This window comes from Papio anubis, chromosome 5, assembly GCF_008728515.1.
Source record: "Papio anubis isolate 15944 chromosome 5, Panubis1.0, whole genome shotgun sequence".
NCBI classification, from domain to species: domain Eukaryota; kingdom Metazoa; phylum Chordata; class Mammalia; order Primates; family Cercopithecidae; genus Papio; species Papio anubis.
Genome location: NC_044980.1, coordinates 65062649 through 65088416, shown reverse-complemented (window position 1 = coordinate 65088416; position 25768 = coordinate 65062649). Strand labels below are relative to the sequence as shown.

Below are 25768 nucleotides of genomic sequence, written 5' to 3'. Positions count from 1 at the left end.
TTCCATCAGAAGGCAGCTAAAGAATTGTTAACCCTCATTCTGTGATTTTAGCAACTATTAATGATCATTACCTAGATCCATTATTTCACTATGGATTGAAAAAAATGATAATATTCTAATTTTGTTATTATTTATTTGACAGCTAGAAGAGTTCTGTTAGGAGACGTGTTATCCTGTCAGTTGATTACCCTGAGGTACAGTATGTACAGGAAAAGAAGGATGAACGCATGATTTTTTCTCTTTATTTACTAACTTTCAAAATAATGAATTTATTCCAAATCATTCTCAAAAGGGTGACTAACTTTTTGTATCATTACAAATATAACTTACATTATTCATATTGATGCTTTCATTTTTTCATCTTTGGCCAGTAGTATGGTAAGGTATCCCCACCTTACCTTGCACATATCTGGCCTCAGAACCTGGAATTAGCAGTTTCTCTATGGAATCCAAGTTCCTTAAGTGGGTAATGGTATTTGGAGACCCCTGTATACCAGGTGTTACTACTATTTTGATCATCGTGTCTAGACATTTTCAGTGGACAGAAGTATGAAATAAATTGTTTTTCAAATATGAATTCATACTTATACCTCTAACTCAGTATCAGGACTACAGGGATTTTGTTTAATGTTTTATCTTGCATCTGTATTTCCTTTGTCCTATGCCTAGAATTCCAGTTTTCAAAGACTCCAAGGGCGACAGAATTAGAACAGCAGGTAGCTTCTCATTTTTCTTGTTCCACAATAGGTACAAATTACCCTCATGGTAGTTTTAGATACAAATGCAACACTTTTGCCAACAATGTGATTACTAAAATCATTTTAAGGTATCTAGTTTGTTTGGTTGGTTGGTTGTTTTTGTTTTTTTTTTTTTTGAGACGGATTCTCACTCTTGTCGTCCAGGCTGGAGTGCAGTGGTGCGATCTCGGCTCACTGCAACCTCTGCCTCCGGGGTTCAAGCAATTCTCCTGCCTCAGCCTCCTCAGTAGCTGGGATTACAGGCACCTGCCACCATGCCCGGCTAATTTTTGTACTTTTAGTAGAGACGGGGTTTCGCCATGTTGGCCAGGCTGGTCTCAAACTCCTGACCTCAGGTGACCCACCTGCCTCAGCCTCCCAAAGTGCTGGGATTACAGGTGTGTGCCACTGTGCCCAGCCTAAGGTATACAGTTTTAAAGTGTAATTAATTCTGTTATATGTGATTATGCCAGTAACTCAATGCATAGTTGTGTTCATTTGTTTCATTTTGTTTTCAGTTTTTATGAATTGATTTTTATAATTTAATGTTGCTTTATAATAATGTAAAATATTTACATGGTTCCAAGGTGAAATCTACAAAACAATTTGTATTTGGAGAACTTTAGCCTCTATCCCTGTCCCCTCCACCTTTCTCCCTGTCTCTTCCTGTGAGTAACACTTTGTAACCTTGATTTAGCCTTTCACTTTAAAAGTGAAGTAGCAGCATATACATACAATTTTCTCCACTTCGCTTTTTTCATTAAACACTGTTCCTGACTATAACTCTACAATAATATATGTTAATATTCCTCATTTTTATTTATAGTTGCATAGTAACTCATTATGTTTATTTAGTATAATTTACTCAACCAGTCCATTGTTGGTGAACATTTGAGCTATTTCAAGTTTAATTTATATTGTAAACAGTAGGTCAAGCTATTGTTTTATCCCTGTGCAACCTCAATAGTCACCTTACTGGCATCTGTATAGCCACAATGACTCACCCAATCCATGCTTCACACCATATGGAAAATGATCTTTTCTGATCTGGTTATGTTGCTCCATCTCTACTTAAAACACAAATGGCTTCTCATTTTAGGATAAAAACCAAACTTCTCAGTGTCACCTACAAGTCTGGTCCCCATTTATCTCAGCAGCTTCATCTGGCCCCTCCACTTGCCCTTACTTTCCAGCACCAGCCACAATGACTTTGTGCCAGACCATCCTTCCCTCCAACACGGCCTTTCCCTTGCTTTTCCCCCTGACGAGAGGCCTACTTTTGTCCATTTTCTGTTGCTGTAACAGAGTACAGCAGACTGGGTAATTTGTAAAGAAAACACATTTATTTTGGAGGCTGGGAAGTCCAAGGTGGAGGGACTGAATCTGGTGAGGGACTTCTTGCTGTAACCTCTCATGGCAGAAGGCAGAAGGGCAAGAGAGGGCGGGAGTGAGAGAGCAGAGAGCAGAGAAGGCTGAACTCACTTTTATAACAAAGCCACTCTCTGGATAGCTAACCCACTCCAGAGATAACAACATTAATCCATTCATGAGGCAGATCTCTCATGACCCAGTCACCTCTTATCAGGCCCCACCTCCCAGGACTGTGGCAATGAGAATTAAGTTTCCAACGCATGAACCTTGGAGGACACATTTAAACCATAGCAAACACTGACTAGTTAACTTCACCTCATTAGTATCTTCTCATTTCATAGATAACATCTCAGCTATCACTTTCTTAGGGAAGCCCACTCTGAGCTTCCTCACTAAGTTAACCTTTTTAAATGCACTTTTAGTTCCATGCCCCACTGACGTTTTTCAACATTGTAATTTTGCATTTATAGCTGCAATTTAAAAAATTTGTCTCAGCCTTCACCGTGGAACTGTATGCTCTACAGGAGCAAAGAACATGTCTATCCCCACCCCCCAACACACCCTCTTCACACCTACCCAGCCACCCACATACCTTAGTATTCCTGTGGCTCAGCATAGGGCATATGCTCAGTCAAAGCATATTCAATGACTAAATGAATGGCTTCTATGAGCCATGGTAGTGTGCTAGGTGCTTAAAGTACTTCAGTGAATTCCCACAAACTTTCTAAGAAATTGGTATTATTTATATTTTTGATGGCTTGAAGTCTGTATTGATGTCTCTTTCTAGTTTCTGATCTTGATAATTTGTATTTTCTTTGTGTTTTTCTTGATCAGTCTAGCTAGGGGTTTATCAATTTTGTTAATCTTTACAAAAACCTACATTTGACATTATTGATAGTTTTCTATTTTATGTACATGTATATATGTTTTCATTGAAGCTGTTTTTATCTATGCTGTTTTTACTCCTAATTTCTTTGGGTTTTATCTTAATTCCTATTTTAGCTGCTTGAGAAGCTTAAGTAATTGATTGTCAGTTTTCCTTCTTTCTGACAAATACATTTAAGGCTAAATATTTCTAACTCCTGCTTTAGCTGCCCTGTACACATTTTGATGTGTTGTATCTTTATTATCATTCATTTCATAATATTTTCTAATGTCATTGTGATTTCTTTTTTGTCATTAGTTATTATTATTGCTGTTTGACAGGTGAAAAACTGACATGGAGAAAAGTTAGACAATTCCTCCAAATCACAAAGATAATAAGTTGAAAACTTGTGAAAAGAACTCTGCTATGTCATATTTCAAAGTCTGTGATCTCCCCTATATGATATCTTCCCTGATGCGATAGGAATTAAAGCAAATAAAGGAAACAAAGCACAGCCCAAGTGTTGTTTGGTGGGAAGAATAAAAGAGTCAGAGTAAATGAATGAGCCTCCAGTGTTGTTGTGTTGTTTGTTAGAGTTAAAGTGATTCTCTAGAGTGTAACTGAAGACGGTATGTCATTTAAGGGTCAAGAAATAGTCTGTTTACTCAGCATTCATCAGTCCTTTCTTTCTAAACATTAAGCAAGCTATAGAAAAATTACAGAGAGCCTGGGGAAATAAACAAAAGGAAAATTAGGGAAAAGACTTACAAGGTATGAAGTATTAGAGAACATTTAAAAAGGATAATCTATACCATTGATGGCTGCAGCCATTCTCTATGCCCATAAAATAAATGGGCCTAACAATTAACAGTGGCTATTAGGTTAGTTAGAAGAGGGATGTTTCTGAAAATTCCATAGTGAGCTTCATAGCCAGAGGAAAATATCTTATACTTCTTTCTATTCAATCATCCTTGACTCTGAAAGTGCCTCTTATTTTCTTTTGGTGGAACAGTGGGAAAAAATATCACACTGGAAGGCCAATTGACTGAGATCAAGTCCCTTTTCCTAACTCTGTGAACTGGGTCTTTCCCATCACTATCCTTCAACAACAAGAAAAACAAAACACATCCTATCAATGTATAAAGCAGAAAATAAAAGTTCCTTCTTTGCTACCCCTAGTTCTATTCCCCTTCCTAGAGGCTAAACTGTTTTGCGTGTGTGTGTGTGTGTGTGTCTGTGTGTGTGTGTGTGTGTAGAATGTACACATATATGTAGGGGAACGATTCTAGGACTCCCCTGTGAATACCAAAATTCAGGGACGCTTAAGTTCCTTATATAAAATGATGCTTATAACCTATGCACATCCTCCTATATACTTTAAATAATCTCGATTACTTATAATACCTAAAACAGTATAAATGCTATGTAAATAGTTGTTATACTGTATTGTTTAGGAAATAATGACAAGAAAAAAGTCTGCACGTGGTCAGAACAGATTCAATCATTCTTTTTTTATATATATTTTTCTGAATAATTACAATCCATGGTTTGTTGAATCCACAGATGCAGAACTGGTGGATATGGAGGGCTGACTGTATACATGTATCTTCACCATATAAATAGAATAATATTTTATATACTGTGTTGTGCAAATGGCATTTTCCCGTTGGAGCTCTTTTCAAATGTTTAAAAATCTATTTTAAAAAATTGCTACACAGTAGCTCATAGACTGAATCTACCATAGTTCATTTACTCTTTCTCCTCTTGGTGGTCCTTTAGGAGGTGTTTGGTTTTTTTCTATTATAAATAGTGTGCAATCACCATGCTTGTAAGTGCTTCTATATTCATATATGTTTCTCTGAGCACAGATGCCTAGATCTAGAAGCCAAACAGATGGGTTGAAGGTGATACCTAATTTTAACATTTGATGACTCCTGCCAAATTACCCTCTGAAAAGAATTTAACAATTTATACTCCTGCCGCACCATTGCCTCTTTCCTCACATCATAAGGTAAGCCTTCTTATTTTTTACTCATCAAAGTGAGATAAATATTTCTTGTTTAAAACTAAGCACCTTTTAAACTGCTTTTCTTTCTTTATTGGTTTAACTCTTTGAGATGTGTCTTTTTTCCTATTGGACTATTGTTTTTATCTTTACTGGCTTTTAGAAGCTCTTTATATAATCTGGATAATAAGCTTTTGTCATCAATATATGTTGCAGATATTACCTCTCAGTGTGTCAGATTTTGTATTTATGTCTATTTATTATGTCTGTGACCATACAAATGATTAAATTTCTTATAAGGTTAGACCAAGCTTCTTTCTTTATGAGTTAATGGGGGTTGTCTGTCTCAGAAAGGATCTCTCATCCCGAACCTTAAAACTATTCTCCTAATAATTTTAGATTTGTTCAATTGAGAGAGTGCTTAACTCAGGAGATCAATAAAGGTTCATAAAGGAAGAAATATTTGAAATTGTCCTGGAAGAACTATATTTTTCAACAGGCAGAGATGGAGAAAGCACAATCTACATGAAGAGAACAGCATGAGCAAAAAGAACCGGTAGAAATATATTGAGCTTATTCTTGAAAATAGCTAGCAGTTTACTCCTCCTTTCTTTTGTATACTAATGGCAGCACACTGAACAAACTGTCATCTTGCTTATCACTTAGCATATCTTTGAAATACTTCCATAATCATTGTAAGGAGTATCCCTATTGCTTTTTGAGCAATGCATAGAATTCCATTTTGTGTGAATGTCATAATTTATCACTCTTCTATTTTTATCACTCCTCTGTCAATGATGACTTCCAGTCTTTTGATAATATAAACAGTGCTATAGTAAATAGAGTTCTGTATATGTCATTTCCCACAGGTTAGAGACCATCCATAGGATAAATTTCTACCAAATTGCTGAGTCCAGGATATGCATGTTTGTAATTTTGGAAGATCTTAAAAACTTGCCTCCCATAGGTGTTGTACCAGTATGTACTTCTGCCAGTACTAGATGGGTGGGCTGCTGATTCCTCAAAATGTAAGTATTTTCAAACTTTTAAATTTTAACCCATTTAACATAATTTAAAAATTATGTCTCTGTGTGGTTTTAGTTCCATTTCCCTTATTATATGTAAGGCTGAACATCTTGGCATATGTTTAAGGGCCATCTGCATTTCCTTTTCTGTGCACTGTCAGCTTATATGCTTTGCCCATTTTTTCTAGTAGAGGGCTAGTGTTTTTCTTATTGATTTGTATGTATTCTGTATTACTCCTTTATCACACTGCTACAGAGAAATGCCTGAGACTGTGTCATTTATAGAGAAAAGAGGTTTTATTGGCTCACAGTTCCAGGCTGTACAGGAAGCATGGCTGGGGAGTCCTCAGGAAACTTACAATCATGGAAGAATGTGAAGGGGAAGCAGGCACATCTACACATGGGCAGAGCAGGAGGAAGAGAGATAAGGAAGAGGTGCTACACGCTTTTAAGCAACAAGAGCTCATGAGATCTCACTATCGCGAGAATAGCAAGGAGGAAATCTGCCCCCATGATTCAGTCACCTCCGGCCAGACCCCTCCTCCAACATTGGGGATTACAATTTGACATGAGATTGCTGGTGGGACACAAATCCAAACCATATCATATTCTTCATACATTTGGGAAATTAACTTTTTTCTGTAATATGATTTACAAATATTTTTCTCAGATTGGCATTTGTTTTTTGACTTTTCATATTGTACATTTTGCCATGGGAACTTTTTTTGTCATTAAATTTACCTATTCTTTCATTCATATGGTTTCTGCGTCCTGTATTATACTTAGAAAGACCTTTACCATTCTGAAATGATATAAGAAAAATTCTCTCAGGGTTTTTTTTCTGGTAATTTTAAGACTTTACTTATAATATTTTGGACTTATCCAGATGTAGACTATAAGATAAGGATCCACATTTTTTCCCCAGCTCTACATTTTGCTGCTAGAAGATTTTACAAAATTTTGCAATTACTTAGTAACTTATATTTCTTCCCAAATGATTTTGAAATCTGTAAGAGCAGAAACTTTGATTTCTCATTTTTATTCTTTCACATGCCTGCCCTTTAATGCACTTCAACCCCAGCCCCAAGTCTTGCCTAGTACTTGGCAGTTAGACAGTTGTACTTCTGCATTTCTTGACTCCTGGGGAGGAAAGATTCGACCTGAGTTAAGGCAAGTCCTACCCAGGATGTGGCTGCAAATGAGATTGCAAAGTTCTCAACCGGTGTCTTTTCATTAAACTCTGGCTTTTACCAAGTACAAGTACAAAGTGAGTCATACCGACACATGTAGAGGATGGCATCCTGAGGGGAAAAGAATTATAGTGGAAATAGCCAAGGCTGCTTGGAGATAAGCTTCTCAGCTGGCACTGCAGAACGGCAGCCACTGCCACAGCAAACAGCAAAACAATAACAAGCTTGCTTGCAGAAGGTGGGAAGCTGCAGACATAAATGCCAGCTCCTTTTCCAGGGTGCCAGCAGTCCCTGGGGATGAAGTATTCTAAATGGGCAGCAGTTGTGGAGTCCTCCCAGCTCACAGGAATGGAAGATGTCACTCACTAGCAGAAGTGCTCTGGGGTGGCAGTGAGGAGTGCTGTCTTTGGACTCTAAGAGGAACATCTGTATGGCACCAGGCTCAGGGAGACATGTCTTGTGTGTCCTGCTAAGCACTAACAGCAATAATTGAGCACAGCAATCTGCCTCACATCATTCTAGGCCCTAGGAGGGCACAAAGTTGGTTCTTGGCTCAGCTTATCAGGAAAGTAACATATGCACATACAAATATAGTGTCCAACAGCAGAAAGGGATGCCCTGAACAATCCAGGTTGCACAAAGGAGTATGGACAAACAAGTAGTTGCATCCAGCTGGGAGCACCAGGAAAGCTCAGAAGGAGGACACCTCCAGCAACCAGTGAGTGTACTCTGTCACCAGGTGCCTTGGAGAGTGGAGGATCTGCAGGGCACTTTTTGAGGCTGATAGGAAGAAAGCAGACGGGTGGGGTGGTAGACAGAATGACGCTCTCACCCTCTGCAATGTTCACATTCTAATCCCTGGGATATGTGAATATGTTACTCTAGTTGACAAAAGAGACTTTGCAGGTGTGATTAAGGATTTTGAGCTGGGGAGGTGACTCTGAATTATGTGAATGGGCCCAATATAATCACAAGGGTCCTTATAATAGGGAGACAGGAGTGTCAGAGTCAGAGATGAGATGTGATGATGGAAGCAGTGGTGAGAGAGAGATGTGAAGATGGAAGGAGAGAGCCATGGGCCAAGGAATTTGGGTGGCCTCTAGAAGCTGGAAAAGGCAAGGAAATGGATCCTCCCCTAAAGACTCCAGCAGAAAGAAAACCCTGCTGACACTTTGACTGTAGGACTTCCGACCTCCAGAACTATAAAATAATAAATTCATGTTGTTTTAAACCACTAAGATTATGTTAATTTGTTACAACAGTCATGAGAAATGAGCACAGGTGGATTAGACACTTCAAGAGATGTAATTTCTTTGTGTAATTCCTTCTGGGAAGCTCCCAGCCTGACATTTAGTACAGATGTGCCCCAATCCTGCTCCATATTACGAACTAGAATATGGTAGAATTGGGCGGGAACAGACCAAAAGATCGGGGCTGCCGTGAAGCCCCCTGCCTTGGCACTTCTCATTTTCGTGCTTCTCATTTGCAGCATGGTCAGCGTACGCAGCGTTCACCCTCTAATCAGTAGGAGCTGGGCAAGAGCATCTGAAAACCACTGGGTTTTAAAATAGTGATACAATCGAAGTTGTGCTTTGGGAAACTGTGGGCAGTTTCTCTCAAATCCCATGGTCAGCAAGTATCTGATTTCCCCTCAGATGGCATTTCAATTTGCCATTTCTGAATGGAGCTTGGTTCTTTAGAATTCTATAGTTGCTTATGGATTAGTTACTGCAGAAGTGAAGTCTTTCTACATGTGTGTGAACTTTTAAAAAATAAAGTCATATACGGATACCAGATGAGAAACAAAGTTTTCATATTGTGATATCTGGGCCCAAAGGGATAGCCATTTATTTGGTAGTTCAGACTTTCATTCAATCAACACATCTTTAGCAAGCATCTGCCATGTAACAGGTACTGCTGGAGTCGCTGGAGATGCAATGATGAGAAAAACATACTTGGTCCCTCCCCTCATAGGCCTTACTCTCCAGGGAGGAAGAAGTGCAAATATGGGAAACCAGAGAAAGGGTATTTTCAACATCTTTTTCCCCAGCTTTATTAAGGTATAAATGACAAGTAAAATTTTACATATTCAAGGTATACAATGTGATGATTTGATATACATATACATTGTGAAATGATTACCACAATCAAATGAATCAATGTCTCCAGCCCCACACATAACTACCATCTGTATGTGTGTATGGTGTGAACTTAACATTCTTTAGAGGAGAATAAAGGAAAGTTCACTGGCCAAAATGCAGCACAAAAGATTGTGAAGTGGCACAGATTCCATGTGGAATCAGATGGCATATCTTTTTGTTTGTTTGTTTTCTTTTGTTTTGTTTGAGACAGAGTCTTGCTCTGTTGCCCAGGCTGGAGCGCAATGGCTCAATCTTGGCTCACTGCAACCTCTGCCTCCCTGTTCAAGCGATTGTCCTGCCTCAGTCTCCAGAGTAGCTGGAACTATAGGCACGTGCCACCACACTCGGCTAATTTTTGTATTTTTAGTAGAGATGGGTTTCACAATGTTGGCGAGGCTGGTCTCGAACTCCTGACCTCAGGTGATCCGCCCGCCTCAGCCTCCCGAGGTGCTGGGTTTACAGGCATGAGCCACCATGCCCAGCCTGACACGGCTTCTTGAATACCCCAGAACCACGGTTTCTTCATCCACACCAGGGAGCGAGAATCTGGCCACTCTAGTGGCCATAGCATCAGAAAGATTCCACTGGCGATACAGTGGAAACAGTACAGTACAGTGGAAATGGTACAGTACAGCACAAACAGAAACAGCATGGGATGATATCCAGACTTGTCACAGCCCCCATGTGCCCAGTGTTAGTTCAGCCTTCCCTGGGTGCAGTAGGCCTCAGAAACATCATGTCTCTGAGCTCTCGTGCTTGTGCACTCCAGAACACAAAACAGGCACAGGAAGGTTATGATGACTGTCACTCACAGAGAGTATCACAACCTGGAGAAAACGTGACAAAACTGTCATTTTTTAACCTTTTAAACCAGATGCCCTCCTGTGGTAAATATAAAAATCTACTTCCTTTTAAGTATTTGAAACTTTATAATATGTTAATCATCACGACTGAAAGCAAACCAAAGTGAAACAAAGAGTAATTGTAAAAGACAATTTTGGATTTGATCCGGAAAGGTATTTTACTTTTATAATGACAGCAGCATTAAGTAGTGGCACGCAGGGTGGGAGTGTGGAAAAGGGGCTACTGAGGTCCTTGGAACATGAGGACTCCTGTGCTTGTCTTCCACATGTGCAAAGTGTCCTCTGAGAGCTTGACGCTGTCACTTGTGAAATTATCCCAGTAAGTGATTCTTGACAGCAAGGAAATTACACTAATATTTGTGTATCTGATTTCTTTCCATACTAAAAAACAATTATTAAATATTCAACCAATGTATTTGATGGGAAAATGACACAGTACCTAAATATAAATAATCTCCAAAAAATGTCACTAGTATAATGTTATAGTATGTGTAGTATGATGCGAGGTTAATTAAGTGAGCTTATGGTCAGGTTACCCAACTTTAAACCCAGTCCCATTTATTAGCTATTGAACAAGGACAAGCTACTTCACTGCATTGTGTCTCAATTTTCTCATTTGTAAAATGTGGATATCTAGCATCTCTATGTCATAGAGTTGTGACTCATTCATTTACTCATTCAGCATTTATTGTGTACCCAGTGGGTTTCAGACACAATGCTAGTTGCAGGGGAGATACAGCGTATTTAAATATCTACTGTTTTAAAAATGTTTTGGGAGATATGGGCAGTGTCTACAGTTTCAGAGCTGATCTTATTTTCAAACTAGTTTTATTTGCTTTGACATTTTTTGATGCCTTTTTTTTTTTTTTTTTTTTTGCTAATGCCTTAACATAAAATGTAATAGACTGTAAAAACTGTCATACAGCCAGGTGCGGTGACTCATGCCTGTAATCCCAGCACTTTGGGAGGCCAAGGGAGGTGGCTAACGAGATCAGGAGATCAAGACCATCCTGGCTAACATGGTGAAACCCCGTCTCTACTAGAAACACAAAAAGTAGCTGGGTGTGGTGGCACATGACTGTAGTCCCAGCAGCTTGGGAGGCTGAGGCAGGAGCATCTCTTGACTTGGGAGGTGGAAGTTGCAGTGAGCCGAGATTGCACCACTGCATTCCAGCCTGGTGACAAAGAGAGACTCCGTCTCAAAGAAAAACAAAACAAAACAAAGAACAACATCAGAAATCCCTGTCACATTATTATCCACCCATGGTTGTGTAATTTTGCCCTTCAGAGTTCTCAGGAGCCACAAAATATATAGATAAATAAATCAACAGATAATAGCAAAGATATACTGGCAAAGCAACATGTATGCAGACTTACAAACAAGTTAACAGAGATAATCCTTGGCAAACTATTCTCTGGAGTACCTTACTTACAAACAACATTTACAAATCAAATAAAGCCCCTCAGAAAAGGCTTGTAAAATGTAGCAATATGGCTTTGGCCACTGCATTTTCCTGACAGTGAGTCCTAATTCATAACACATAACAGCAGCCTGTCATCCAAAGGTTGCAGTGATGTGATTGTAGGTGGCTTTCTGTTCCAAGATACCAGTAATACAAGATCTAACCTCTGAGTAAGAAATATCTATTTCTGCTTCTTTTGAACTCCCACCCAAAAGAGAAAAATCACTCTCAGAAGCCATGTTCCAGCTCAGGAATGCCCATAGAATAAGCCAGGGGCTTTGAGTGTGGACACGCCCCTAACATTGCTGGTTACCTGGCCTCATCTGCAGAGGGTACGCCTACCTTGAAATCTGCCAACACAGCACTCTTGGTGGAGGTTTTGGGGTCATTTGATTGAAAGATTTTTCGTAGTCTGGAAGGACAAATACACTATTAAAATACAGAACAAAAATGGAAACTCAGGAAACTAGCCATATGCCAAAGATGACAAAGAGGCCACCAAAACGTGGCAAAGTCCATCTTACAATCCATGCCACTTTTACAGAAAATCACTGTTGTCCATGATCCGAAGTCATGAGATAAATTCCACTGATCTGGGTGAAAGTAAAGTATTTATAAAGAATATGGGCTTTAAATGTATGCCTGTATTGTTTCCAATTCAAGTCAAACTTTAAATATCTCATTAGAATTCCTTTAAATATATATATATATATATATAAACTTTAAAGACAGTCTAAATTTTGGCTTCTATTTAGATATCATGGAATATAGATCACAACTTCCAATTATATATTTCTGTCAACTTATTAAGGTGGCCCTTTTAAACTTTATATAAATGGATATAACATACCAGAGACCAGGTTCAGCTTATTTTTTTTTCTTATTAGTATTATGTATACTTGAGACCAGAGACTATTCTTTTTTTTTTTTTTTTTTTTTTTTTTTTGAGACGGAGTCTCGCTCTGTCGCCCAGGCTGGAGTGCTGTGGCCGGATCTCAGCTCACTGCAAGCTCCACCTCCCGGGTTTACGCCATTCTCCTGCCCCAGCCTCCCGAGTAGCTGGGACTACAGGCGCCCGCCACCTCGCCCGGCTAAGTTTTTGTATTTTTTAGTAGAGACGGGGTTTCACCGTGTCAGCCAGGATGGTCTCGATCTCCTGACCTCGTGATCCGCCCGTCTCGGCCTCCCAAAGTGCTGGGATTACAGGCTTGAGCCACCGCGCCCGGCCCCAGAGTCTATTCTTAACCCTTCACTATACATATATGCTTATTTTATTGAAACAATGATATAATCTGCACAACCTAGGTTATCACAAACTATTTTCTAGCTTTACCACATAACTTTTATTTTCATGAATGAGCCATATTCTTTCTTTTCTGCAGGACTTTGCAGAAGCTCTTCCTTCTGATTTGGATGTTCCATCCCTCTTAGCATGCTAACTTCTCATCTATCAAGTTCTAGCTTAAAGATAGCCTCCTCTAGGGAGCCTTCCTTGACGCTCCAAGACTGAACTAGGTATCCCCCCATGTTATCTTGTGCTTCTTCCTATCACAGCCCTTATTGTAGTAGGTTAGAATTAGTATACTTATTTATAGGTCTAGCTATGTCCTCTTAGACTGATAGTTCTCAAACGTTTTGGTCTCAGGACCTTTTGAACTCTTCAAAATTACTGAGGACTGGGTGCAGTGCCTGTAATCCCAACATTTTGGAAGGCCAAGGTGGTTGGATCTCTTGAGCCCAGGAGTTTGAGACCAGCCTGGGCAACATGGCAAAACCCTATCTCTACAGAAAATACAAATTAGCCAGGCAAGGTGGCTTATGCCTGTAGTCCCAGCTACTTGGGAGGCTGAGATGGGAGGATTGCTTGAGCCCAGGGTAGCTGAGGCTGCAGTGAGCCATGATCGTGCCATTGCACTCCAGCTCAGGTGACAGACTGAGACCTTGTCTCAAAAATAAATAAATAAGTTTCTATTGAGAACCTTGAAGAGTTTTTCCTTATGTAGATATTTACTGTACTAGAAATTTAAATTGAGAAATTCTTAAAATTGTTTATTAATTCATTTAAAAATAACAAGCCTATTTATTGCATGTTAACATGTAAGAACATATTTGTAGGAAAATACCAATTTTTAAAAATAAAAATTCCAGAAAGAAAAGTGGCATTGTTTTACGTATTTACAGTAGACTTCCATATCTGCCTCTACATTCAATATGTTGCAATAAATTGTTTTGGGTTGAAGTATATGAGGAAAATTCAGTCATTCATACACATACACACAGTTGGAAAGGATATTTTAATAATCTTTTAAGGTAATTGTAGATACTCCTCTTTGATACTATGCTGAAACCTGACAGGTGTAGATTTTTAAAGTTTAGTTTCAACGTGTAATCTGAAAGAAAATTAGTGAACTGTTTGTATTCTGTTACATTAAAGTCCATCTATCCTATTTTTCACATTGAATGAATCTTTTATCCATGCATGATTTTGTAATGTCATGCTTTTTGGTTATTTGAAAAATATGGGTCAACTGAGTTATGTATATCATTCTAATTTCATAATTTTATTATATAATATTAAACTATCAGTTTGTATCACTATTATTCTCATTAGAAAAGTCTTTAGTTATTGGAGAGCTGTAAGTTCAAGTTTTCTTTTTTTTTTTTTTTTTTTTTTTTTTGAGACCGAGTCTTGCTCTGTGCCCCAGGCTGGAGTGCAGTGGCGCGATCTCGGCTCACTGCAAGCTCCGCCTCCCGGGTTCACGCCATTCTCCTGCCTCAGCCTCCCGAGTAGCTGGGACTACAGGCGCCCGCCACCTCGCCCGGCTAATTTTCTTGTATTTTTAGTAGAGACGGGGTTTCACCGTGTTAGCCAGGATGGTCTCGATCTCCTGACCTCGTGATCCGCCCGTCTCGGCCTCCCAAAGTGCTGGGATTACAGGCTTGAGCCACCGCGCCCGGCCAGTTCAAGTTTTCAAAAACTCTACATTTCACTTAAAAGATCAAATTTTATTATTGGCAACAAATACTCTCAGTTGTTTTCTCTGTAACGTGGCAGGCTCTCTTTGTTCATTTTTGAGAAAATATCTGCCAAATACTCAAGTTTGAATAACCACAGTTTGTCCATCATTCTCTCAAGTGAAAATTATGTTCTATGAGAGAAGTGGTTAGTTCAGCTTGCAACTCAGTCACACAAGTTGTTTTCTCCAATCAGCCATCATACTACACTGTGTAGCAAAGTGCTTCATACATACGTCCCATTTTATTTTATTTTATTATTTTATTTTGTTTTATTTTGTTTCATTTTTTTTGAGATGGAGTCTCCTTCTGTAGCTTAGACTGGAGTCCAGTGGCATGATCTCAGCTCATTGCAACCTCTGCCTCCCAGGTTCAAGTGATTCTCCTGCCTCAGCCTCCCGAGTAGCTGGCATTACAGATGACTGCCACCATACCCAGCTAATTTTTGTATTTGTAGTAGAGACAGGGTTTCACCATGTTGGCCAGGCTGGTCTTAAACTCCTGACCTCAAGTGATCTGCCTGCCTCAGCCTCCCAAAGTCCTAGGATTATAGGCATGAGCTACCGCGCCCAGCCATGTCCCATTTTATTACACAGAATATTTAAAATATATATAATTAGGTTGAAATGTAATACAATTAATAATTTTTCCTGCTTTGCTCTGGACATTTTGTGTGTGTGTGGGAGGGGTGAACAATACAACAGCTGCCAGCATGTTTAGTATTGCCTGCCTGATTCAGGCTAAGGATACCCACTGCTACTTTTGTACCATGAGTACAAATGCCATCTTAATATTATTAGGAAAATAGTGTGTATCTCCAAGATCCCCAGAAGGATCTCATGAATCACCAGGGGGTTCTGACTATGCTTTGAAGCCTCTAACTTAGAACATACGTTTCTTAAGAGCAGGATCTGCTCTCAATGTCCCCAAGACCTGACTAGCACAGTACCTGGTACATAAGAATACTCACTAAGAGTTGTTGAATGAATGAATAACTCAATTTTCCCTTTCAAGCACCTGTTTCTGGTCCTTTTATATATTTTGTAATTTTAATATTTTCAAAGCATTATTTCTAAAATATCCTAAACATTTCTCTCCCTGAAGAGAGTGTTCTTTCTTTCTTTTTTTTTTTTTACTTTTCTATTATTAAACTTTATTTTTTTATTTCAATAATTTTTGGGGTACAGGTGGTTTTTGATTACATGGATGAATTGTTCAGTGGTGAATTCTGAGATTGTAGTGCACCTGTCACCCAAGCTGTGTATACTGTACCCAATATGTAGTCTTTTTTTTTTTTTTTTTTTTTTTTTGCTTGCCAAGAGAGTTCTAAACCCAGCTTACCTTTCTTTGATCACTCCGAGTCACCATTGTGAACACTGGCTGAAATACAGTGATGGAATATTGGGATGCTGCTCCTGTAATAAGTTGTTCTGTATCTACTTCATATAGGGGATTTCAGTTGTTGTTTTCTGGTTTCTTTTTTGTTTGCTTCCTTCCATTGCTGATGGGCTGTCAGTCATCACTTACTGATAATGTTAACATTATGACTTTGAAGAAATACCTCGAATTATTTCTCCTTTTTATGTAGTTTACAATCTAAGTTTAGAATAGTAAGTCACATAGATTCTAAACAGATTGTGAGTTGCCCCTTGAGTAAAATGCATGAGCCTTGAGTGCATGAATTTTCAAAGATTTCTTTGGTTAACCAGAGACCTCTTTTTATTTTGTTTCTGGTCCTGAGCCATTTCTTGTCTCCCTACAATTTTAGAGTAGCTGATTTTTGTATACATGAAGTTTTACTCTCTGTGTGACTGCAAAAAAAACCCCCCAAATACACCAATTAATAATTTAAGTTAAATTAAACCATAGTAATTTAAGTTAAATGAAGCCATATGTCTGTTGTTACAGAGATGAAGGTAGACCTTATTTTGAAAAAAATTCAAATTGTCATAATTAAATTCAAATTATTGGAAGAGGGAAAGGGGAGCTACCACGGGAGTGTCAGAATATTCCGCTTAAACAGAATTTCAATGTTCACTGCATCATCTTCAATAATTTAATCCTGAAACCTGTGAACTCAGCTTATACTGTGTTAATTTACACATAGTCATATTATTTTGTACTGTGGCTGCAGACTAATGCTGCTTTAAACTCATTTTAAAATACCACTTTAAAAGTTAACATCAACATTTTGTTTAAGAAAATATTTTCAAAGAGAATGTTGTTCTTATTTCAGATACGTAGACCTCAAAATTGTGCCTATGGAATAATGACTGTGACTTCCAAAAGTATGGACAGCAAACAGCAACAAACATTTTTGTTTAAAGTTATTTACATTTTCATGATTAGCAATTCCATCACTTCTCACATCTACCTGACTTAGTCCAGAAATACAGAAAGAAACTTGCCTGTCACACATCTCTCTTTGCAGGGGGATCCTCAGTATACTATGCAAGAATAGAGAATTATCCAGGTTTCAGGTTTGAATGAGGATGAAACTTCTGAGTTGTGGCTGGAATTAGTCTAACAAAGAATGAGAGGGCTCTGGAGTCTAGCCTTCACTGTTCTTTTTTTTTTTTTTTTTTTTTGAGACGGAGTCTCTCTCTATCACCCAGGCCGGGGTGTAGTGGCGCGACCTCGGCTCACTGCAACCTCTGCCTCCAGGATTCAAGCAATTCTCCTGTCTCAGCCTCCCAAGTAGCTGGGACTACAGGCGCATGCCACCACGCCTGGCTAATTTTTGTATTTTTAGTAGAGACGGGGTTTCACCATATTGGTCAGGCCGGTCTTGAACTCCTGACCTTAGCTGATCCACCCGCCTTGGCCTCCCGAAGTGCTGGGATTACAGGTGTGAGCCACTGCACCTGGCCTATCCTTTGCTTTTCCATTCACACTAAAGGAACCTGAGACATTTCCTAGTGGAGGGATTCCCTGCTTGCTGGTTAAGCATCACAGATTCCCATTTTCCTCAAGAATGAAGTCTCTGGGAGGCGGAGTTAGTTGGGAAAGCCCAGATCCTTGCCTTGAGGTCTGCAATGAGCCTGGGCAAACCGAGGGGCAAGGTTTCAGCAGACTGGGACATGTAGCATCTGCCAACTCAGAGGCTTATTGGGTATACTGGTGAATTCCGTTCTTTTCCAGACATTTGCAAATGCAGGAACATGGAATTTGAAAATAAAAACCTTGCCTGCCACCCTATTTCCAAAGCTTTGGAGATATGGCGTGTCTTATTTTTAGGCAGCCAAGTGTAGCCAATTAGTCTGACAGGGGATTCATCCAGTTTCTCCTCACCTAGCATGGCTACACCTGGGAGAATAACATCATCCAAAGGCAATCAGTGAGCTTTGGGTAAGGAATTTGCCAAAGGCTAAAGGTGCTCTTTGGAGGCGGTGCAAGGAATTTAAAATCAGCTGAAAAGTGGTCTCACAGGTTTTCATGCCTACTTTCAGGCCACAGCTAGTGGTTGTGCCGGGTCACCAAACTGTTAAATTCTGTTTTGGGGAAGGATGTATCTGTTGTATCAGAGGAGTCTCTTAAATATGGGAGTACAATTCAATGTGGCCTCCCATTCCTAAGGAATAGTCTTCACGGTGGTAACCCAAGGTATAGTGGGCCCGGATCTGAACCTCTCTCCTTTGAAAAAATCACACACTACTCTAAAACTGCTGGTCTCTCTGCCAGTCATGTCTTCTGCTTCCATGATGTTCCCTGTGCATATGAAACTACAGTCATTCACCAGAGAACAAACAGTCAGGAGCAGAAATGGATAGCAAGGCCAGGCACGGTGGCTTACGCCTGTAATCCCAGCACTTTGGGAGGCCGAGGTGTGTGGATCGCCTAAGGTTAGCAGTTCGAGACCAGCCTGGCCTACATGGTGAAATCCCATCTCTATTAAAAATACAAACATTAACTGAGCATGGTGGTGGGCACCTGTAATTCCAGCTACTCAGAAGGCTGAGGCAGGCAAATTGCTTGAACCCAGGAGGCGGAAGTTGTAGTGAGCCGAGATCGCGCCATTTCACTCCAGCCTGGGCTACAAGAGCGAAACTCTGTCTCAAAAAAAAAAAAAAAAAAAAAGAAAGAAAGAAAAGAAAAAAGAAAAGAAAAAGAAAGAAATAGATGGCAAATGCCATGGGAAGAACCAGGTTGTATCTAACCTGGGAGGATTCCTGCTAGATACATCTTGAACTGAAAGCCAGTCAGGTTTCCAAGTGGTGCGGGACCAGTAGCTGTTTCTTTGAAAGGCTCAAATTTTGACTGTAATATTAACATATTTATCATAGCAGTTGTTAGTTGAGCCTTAGTTTTCCAGGTTGGCTCAACAAAAATATTTGATTTATAGTAAGAAAATAATAAAGAGATAGAGTTTTTCCTAGGTCAAGGTAAGGTTTTAAGGTCCCATCCTGCCTGGGCCCCTATGAACTAGAAGCAGACATAAGAAGAGGCCTCAGCCAGACCTCCTAGTGTACAAATTTGAGGTGTCCCGTGCTCTGAAACCCAGATCAAGAAAGGGCAAGAGCTTCTACAGGTTCAGTGCCCAAAACTCGAATTTTAATAGTAATTACACTTTAATTTTTCTTGAACTCTTATTTTGCATGGCATTTATGCTAAGTTTATGAAAATTATCTCATTTTAATCTTCAAATGTATTTATGAGGTGGATGCCACTCATACACTGAATAATATTGCTTGGGGACCATTATGTAATTGTAGCTGAGTGTGACAGTGGACAAGGCTGATAAGGTCCCTTCGATAGTAGTGCTTACATTTAGTGGAGGGGACAGACAATGAGCTCATGGATTCTTCCATCCAATAGATGCTACTGATTACCTAATATGTGTCAGGCATTGTGCTAACCACTGGGGATACAACAGTGACACAAACAAACAAACAAACATCTGCCTTCACAGAACTACATTTTAGTGGGAGAAAAGACAGACAAAAAATAAAGAATTCAGTAAATTATAGAGTATGTTATAAAATATGGTCTAAGGGGAAAACTAAAAAAGGGAAGGAAATGGAGAAATATGGGGCACACATTCTAGATAAGGTGCTGAGCTAAGGGAGGTCTCACTAAGTCAATGAAAAATAAAGACAAATAAACAAGACGATTTCAAAGAGTAGAAAGTTTTGTGAAATAACAGATCCAAATAAGAGAGGGGAACTTGGATTTGGGGGAGAAGGTACTTGAGAGTGTTGACCCAAGGAAGGCCTCACTGAAAGGTGACGTTTGAATGAGACCTGCATGGTGAGAAGGCCCGTCAGTCATGGAGAGAACTGGAGGAGAGGCTTGCACATGAAGTTCTGTGGTGAGATTGAGGCCAATGTGCATGAGAAACAGAACGAAAGGCAGCATAGCCCTTTGTAGATGAACTCAGCAGGAGAACATGAAATCGAGTTGAAGAGGTAGACTAGGATGAAACCATGTGGTGCATGCTCTTGTTAGCCATCTTCCAGATGAAGAAACTGAGGGTCAGAGAGGGGCCTCAGGAACACACAGTATTGGGATTTCACTGGTTCCAGAGCTCATGCTTCTAAGTTATGTCAACACATACTCACTGTCCACACAGGTTCACCCCATCCTGGCAGCAGACAGCTCCTAGGTGTTTATAAACTATAGAATAGATATGTAAACAAACATTGCATGCCAGTCCAGTTGCTCCATGGGGAATCTAGAACATAAATATATCTAGGTTAGTGATTTCCCTGCAGACTTAACTGGAGACCAACCAAGGGGAAGCCTGGGTTGCTAGTCCTTCACCTTCACTGGAGTCCTTCAGTGTTAATCTGTCCTCCCCAGCACCCAAAACCCCAACCAGGAGAAAAGCTCATTGCAAATCTGGTTGCCTCTAATTCTAGGCCAGGAGCCCTCCAGCTCTTCGTTCAATGAGCTCAGGCACATGGTGTTCACAGCAGGTGCAAGCAGGACACCGGTCAGGCCCCTACACCCTCCTACCTGGCCTCCCCTGTCAGGGCTGCTCAGGGAACATGTATGCTAGAGGAGAAAAAGCTTAAGGACAAGAAGACCCACCTTTTGAATCCTTTGCATCCCTGTCTCTTTGCCAATGAAAACACCTCCTGATTGGCACCCAGTAAACTGCATATTTTTTAAAAGGACAACTTTTCTTGAAATTGTGGTTTAGGTTTCCTGTTTTTGCTCATCCCCATCTTACCTTCCTCCACCACAGGGAAGCCCTCAGTGGCTCCTGAGCATGTGCTTTGGGAGGCGACTTGGCGACTGCAGGAATTCTGAGTCTTGATGGAAGATGGCGGATTCTGTCCTTTTGCCTAGTGACAAAGTGACACAAACGATCTCTGCGCTCCCCTGCCCCCCCCCACCCCGCCCCGCAGTGACACGAACTATCTGCAGGGCCCTCACTCTCCCTGAGTCAGGCGATGGAATCTGCAGAGGGCCCAGCCTCATAGGGAGGCTGTCAGATGGCAGTACCCCAGGAAGCCTGGGCTGCCTGCCTCAGTCCTAGCTGATGCATCTCTCTCAGGCACTGGTTAGGCTGGGCTCTTTCTCCTTCTAGTGCCTCCTGTGTCCAGGGGGAGTCCCTGAAGTCCTGCTTACCTCTTTCTTCCCAGCCTCCACCATTAAGCACATTTTCTGGAATGACCCCTTTTCTCAACATGCCCCTGCAGTTTTGTGATTCTGAACCTAGTTCATGTCATCCTCCTGTCTGAATCTCCCTTTCACCCTAGTGCACCGGGAGTCCAGCTGATTGACCTTGCTGCTATTTGGGCCACGTTGCTGATTCCTGGTTGTTCCTTTTCTGAGGGCTTCTACCTCTGCTCATGTTTTTATCTTTATTTTATTTGGCTCCTATTAAAACTTCCCCTGACCTCACCCTTACCCATCTTTAACTCTTTGGGAGAGAGAATTGATTAATTTTCTTTCATATCCTCTTTCAAACACCCTGGCAACCTAATCACAGAAAAGTTCACCATGGTAGAGTGAGCAGCAGGGAAAATGTTACAAGAAGTGTCTCTTTCATCTCAGGCTGGACATCGTGTCTTTGGAAGGGAGGAACCACCCCTTACAGCTCAGAGATTACAAACAGAGGCACTGGGTTCATTCTGGGTCTTGGACTCAATAGCTGAATTGATTATGGGCAAGTTGCTTAATCTCTCAGTGCCTTAATTTTATCTCTAAAATGCAGTGAGAACAGTACTTAATTTCAGATAAGCATTGGAGGACATTTAAAAGCAACTGAAGTGCTTAGCACAGTATGAGGCACATAGTAGGTGCTCGGTAGATGCTAACTACTGTTAGAGGAGATGCAGAAAGGGTCCCTCCTGTTATAAGCCAGCACTTCCTGCAAGCCTTGGGCATTGGGGCTTATTTCCCTTACCCTCATTCTTTCCTGGACTGGATCCAGTGCCTTATGTGTCTAAGTCTCCATTACGCCTTGATGATGGGGACATCACAAAAGTGTGTGTAGCTTTAGAGCTTCCCTGTCATCCCGCCCATGCTTGGAAGTTATTTCTGGATTGCTTGTCCCAGCCAGCTGCAGAAAGAGTAAGCAAAGAATAATTTCTTTTCCAAGTATGCATTTGCAGTACACATTTCCAGGCTTCTGCGTTGGTCACAGTTTGGTAGAGCCTGACCTATATGATACATTTTGAGCTATCTTAGATTTCTTACGGTTTCTGTATTTAGATCTTTCATTAAGCCCAGTGCCTATGGTCATCAATGATTTTCTCCCTGAAAGAAGCCTAACTTAGCCATGCTTCATTTTTCTACATCTCCATTTTTGACCTTCAGTGTTTGTTTTTACTTTTTTGGCATGCTTTTCAATAATTCAGGAATTCAATCCAAAGGATTTGTTATTTTTCAGGGACAGTTTGCACTCCAAAGAAAGGCAAAAAGTATCTTTTGCTTTAGAGGTTTTCTGCATTCTACAAAGAACTTTATTTTTAAAACTGTCATCTGATTGAGCCTATTTTTTTCTGTCTAAAATAAACTCACCTATTGCCAATTTTTCTATGTGCTTGAAAACAAGATAGAAAGTTGTTTAAATGTGTCTGTCCCACTAGGGTATAAGCTTCAGAAGGCTGGGTGAGGGGTAGGGGGGTCTAACAACAATATCTGGCTGATTCATTTTGTCACCCTGGTGCTTAAGTCCAGTTGGTTCATAGAAGGCTCCCAATAATTGTTGAATAACAATGCAACAATTGTGTTGAATTGTGCAATTTTAAAGACTGGTCCTTTTATTTTAAAAAATCCTTTACGGGAATATTTTGCATTATTTAGTCTTCTGGCAACCCTGTGAACTAAGAGTGGGCGGAAAGCTTTTTTTGGATGAAGTAAAAAAACTGACTAGAGAGGGTAAGTAGCTGATCCAAGGTCCAGGGTAGGCCAGAACTAGTCAATGCTGTGCCCCAGGCTTCAGCCTGTCTGATTTGTTGAATTTCAGATGCATACTCACTGGGGGAAATTATTCAGTGCAGAAATGTTAGAAGTGATAAATACACAGACTGTAATCAATCCAGAGGAATTAAAAATCTAACACTGAGTAAATAATGCCCCCACTGGAAAGCCAATAGGTTCATTAGGAAACATTTGTAAGATGCAAGAAAAGAAGATTAAATCCAAGCTAATAATATGTGTGACATTTTTATAGAAATAGTCTGTGTACATGGCAAAGGGGTTCATCAGTTTTATTAACCTCATTATTCACTATGTTGAGTTTACAAAAATCTAGAAAGTTGATAACAGTAATTAAGCAGGGAAACATGACAGTACCAGAGCATCTAGGTGAGCTGCAAGGCACTGGGCCAAGTATTTTTAACCACACGGCAGAGATGTTTGTCAGAAAAGAAAAAGGAAGGAAGGGAGGAAGGGAGGAAGGGAGGGAAGAAGGAAGAAAAGAAGGGAGGAAGGAAGGAAGGAAGGAAGGAAGGAAGGAAGGAAGGAAGGAAGGAAGAAAGAAAGAAAGGAGCAAGGGAGGGAGGGAGGGAGGGAGGGAGGGAACCAGGGAGGAAGGGAAGGGGGGAGGGAGGAAGGAAGGAAGGGAGGGAAGGAGAATAATTTGATTTGCTTCCTGCCATGTAGTCCCTCTTTTCACCCACTTTATCTCCAACCTACTGCCATAATGACTGGATTTGTTTTGATTCTATAATAATATCCTGGCTGACCATTTCCTTGGGCTCAGTGATCAGCCAGATTTCAGGATTGAGATGGGGCATTTAGGGAGGGTGTTGAAAGCATAGAGGCATTTGGAAACAAGTGGCTCTATGTGGCTGGATGTAGGGGGCATGCCAGGGAGAGTGAAGCACTGCTTACATGACAGATTCAGACAACTGGCTGGATTCTGTGGACAATGGGTAGCCACTGAAGGTTTTAGAGTAAGAGAGCTAATGGGAGCCCTATCTTAGGAATGATCGGAAGCTATGACAGCTACAACCAGGATATGGAAGAAGAGGAAAAGGAGAAGCAGAGAGGCCAAATAATATTCTCTTTGAGAAGTCAAGGGGAATGGATATGAGACCCTAACTTACGGGGTATGGAGAGGACAGTGAGAACATATCAGTAGCTCCCCAGGGCCAAAGTCCAAATTCCTTGACATGACTTACAAGATTCCCCATGGTCTGTCCCCTCCCGATCTCAATATCAGTACCTCATCATCTTTGCACCAATCACAAGTTCCTTTAAGCTCTTTGAACATGCCATGTTCTCTCTCACCTTCAGACCTTTGCATATGCTTCTCTTTTTGCCTAATATAATGATGAAGGCAGTGACGATGCCGATAGCTGACACATCTAGAGGGCTTGCCATGAGTCTGTTACTGTTCTAAGTATTGGCACTTATTAACAATTTTCCAGAAGATCCTCCAATTTTTGGAGCAGTGCTGTATCTTCTCTCATCTTCTATAGGAGGCTAGTCTTCTTGTAATGGGGTACTGAACTGAAACTACAAGCTTGGGGTTTTCAGCCCATGCTAATGTTTTTGAGGCATACACCTTCTTGCAATAGACTTTTATTAGAAAGTAAAAAGATGGCTACTCTGCATTTTGGTATGTATGTTTCTGTGTCTGCCTATTTTTAGAAAAATTAAAACAACTAAAAATGACCAGGAAATGATCTCACCATATTGTGACCTAAATGCAATGTTATTATCTATTTTGTTCATCCCCGACTATATCCACAGCACATACAACAGTTCTTGGCACATAGTAAAGACATGATATATATTTGTGAAATGAATGAGTGAATGACTAAATTGATGAAATTTCTGTAGAGATATGTTGTAGTCCCCAAGTCAGCCCCTTAACTCTTGGCTCTACCTCTTTTCTCCGCTCATAGTCACACCCACCAATACCGTAGCCACCCACTCACTGTGTAGTCTTTTCTCCTGTGGTCTTCTTTGAGGGTCGCAGTGACCACAGTAGAGCAAGAGTGATGAACTCAGGGAAATGTTCATGTTACTATCTCCTCATCATGCCTGGTTGCTAGCCCTCTATTCCCCAGGGTGTGATGGGACAGGTGGAGTACTCTAAAGGAAGTTAGGCATCTCAGAGGACCAGGCTCTCAGAGTGGAGGTGTGGGAGAGTGACAAAGGGCAGTGCTTGACCTGACTTGTCTCCAGTTCTTGTTGGTGAAGGTAATTCTAAGATTCTAATTCTAAGACTCTCTAATGAAGACTAGAACTCAGGGGATGCAGCCTTTGTTGATGGTATTGTCCATGTGTATCTAGCCCTGGGTTTTGTGGACAAAGACCTGAAGGCCAGCTGCCCTCCTTAGAACCTGAGATTTGGGGTTCATCCTCCTCGCCAGATGAGGGTTAGAGCCATGAGCCAGCATGGCCAAAGGCACTTGGGTGAAAGACAGCATAACCATGTGGGTGAGGTGGCTGGTGGGACTAATGGGCCTTAGAGACAGAACCAAGGCATGAGGGGAAAAGAAGCTCTCCTGCTTGTTTTACCCCCGTCTTATAAAAACATGCCTGGCACTGGGACGTCAATGAGAGGAAGCTGAGGCACCTAGCCTCAGTTCTTATCCATAAAAGAAGTCACAGCATACAGGCAAAGTGACCTCTCGGCTGGCATCTCCTAGTGGACTGTGCACAATTCAGTTACTTCACAGGCTCCT

At 40.6% G+C, this 25768-nt stretch overlaps 1 long non-coding RNA gene across 2 annotated transcripts in view; it reads left to right on the top strand.

Annotated features, from left to right (window-relative positions):
- The first annotated feature begins 1096 nt into the window (after positions 1-1096).
- Positions 1097-25768, top strand: part of LOC110743474 — a 51568-nt gene continuing 26896 nt past the window's right edge. The window contains exons 1-2 of one of the 2 annotated variants that reach the window (XR_004183735.1): positions 1097-4984; positions 5378-6006. This is a non-coding gene — a long non-coding RNA (uncharacterized LOC110743474). Of the gene's footprint in view, positions 4985-5377; positions 8432-25768 lie in introns of those variants that run through there. The other variant, XR_002522589.2, reaches the window with a different exon arrangement.